Raw genomic sequence first — 1,861 nt, forward strand, 5'->3', positions numbered from 1 at the left:
ACACGTTTGTACCAAATTTTATCAATATCGGATCAATTTTGCTCGAGTTATCGCGCTAACGGACACATATATAAATAATATATATATATATATATATATATATGAATTTGAACGTATGGTGTTTTTGGCCTCTGGGGACCTCAAAACGAAAAAGTAAATCGGTCCCGGGTCTAGGTCTTACCATGAGACCTACGGTAATAGCTTATTCCCTATATGGGAAATTCGCTAAAAGTGTATTTTGACCATACGTCAATAGTATAGGATGAAATAAATAAATTTGCCAAATGTTATCAATATATATCCATAAACAAGTAAACTACAACAATTTTTCTATTCCTCCATAAGAATAACATGAGATTTTTAAATTACACTATTTTTGAATTTTCTTCATAACCATTAGGCATACAACAGCGCTTCAATATACTAAATTATTTCTTTTTTTAAGCTTTACAAAACGGTTTGGAAAGAAATTGCAAATTTTTTTTGTTTTTAGGGTCAAAAATGGGAAGACCTCAATTTACCCTATAAAACCCCCCATAAACCCTTGTTCCCATGGTCCGATTATGCTGGTCGCGAACTCGTTCGTATAAACGTAGGTCTAAACGTTTGTACCAAATTTCATCAAAATCGGATCATTTTTGCTCGAGTTATCACGCCAACGGATATATATTATAAATATAATATAAAACATATATATATAAATATATATATATATGAATTTGAACGGATGGTGTTTTTGGCCTCTAGGGACCTCAAAATTAAAAATTAAATCGGTCCCGGGTCCAGTTCTTACCATGAGTACTACTATAGGAAATTCGCTAAAAGCTGTTAAAAATCAATGCACTCAGTAAGTTTAGCGACTCACCCTGTATAGAGACAAACTAAGGAACAAAATTGTCTGACGTCCCCCAGTCCTAGACCAAAAGGGCCAGTGAAAATGTGCTCAGTGCAACTAACTTAAATTCTAGAAAAATATCAAAACTTACCCCTCAGAAGCTAACGGCGCACTTAATTAGACATCACCAAACATTAAGATAGAACACACTTTAAAAATATGAAAATAAAATCCAAGACAGTAACATTTTTACAATTGAACACGATTAAAAAAATGTTTGATGGTTTCAGTCGGAACGCTAAAGAGCCTAAGAAAAAAGCACATTGGCAAGTGTGTTAAAAAAGTCCCGGATCGGCTTAGTAGGCCTACTTTTTTTACCATGGTGGTACAGTTTTGTATCTAGATATTAATCATAAAAACCTACCTTTTTAAGCAATTATCAATTTTTCTCTCCTCCAGGGAGACGACCCACAAGGAATAAGAAGAAAATCTTCGATGTAAGCATAGGTTGATATGCACATCAAAATTAAAGGTCTTAATTAGTAGAATACAATGCCACAAATTTGGGCTCAAAATAACAACTGTGTAAAAAATGGCAAAAGTTCTAAGATTCAAAATGGCAGATTCAAGATATCTTTGAACGGCTGCCATTTTTGACTCTGTTGTCCGTTTGAGTTCACATTTTCGGTATTGTTTTTCCTAGCTACGGTATTGATATAGTTCATACTTTTGGATCAACCGATCTCACATTATAGTTTTGGATCAAACAACCCGATCGAATGATCCAAAGTGAAACGTACAGTCTAGTTCATAAGTTTACTCCACAATGTAAAATTGTACTTCTGGTTATGACTGTACTTTTGGATCTACCGATCTTTGGATAATCCGATCTGCAATGTAAATGTTGGATCAAACGATCGGCTATTTAACTATTGGATCAAACGATTCCAAACTGGTACACGGTGCATAACACAAAATAAATGTATTACTTCTTAATAGCAAGGGTAAATACAAATCATAGGCAGA

Source organism: Macrosteles quadrilineatus, unplaced genomic scaffold (assembly GCF_028750875.1).
Source record: "Macrosteles quadrilineatus isolate MER2022 unplaced genomic scaffold, UCM_ALF_1.0 Scaffold_1__1_contigs__length_201487025, whole genome shotgun sequence".
Classification (NCBI taxonomy): domain Eukaryota; kingdom Metazoa; phylum Arthropoda; class Insecta; order Hemiptera; family Cicadellidae; genus Macrosteles; species Macrosteles quadrilineatus.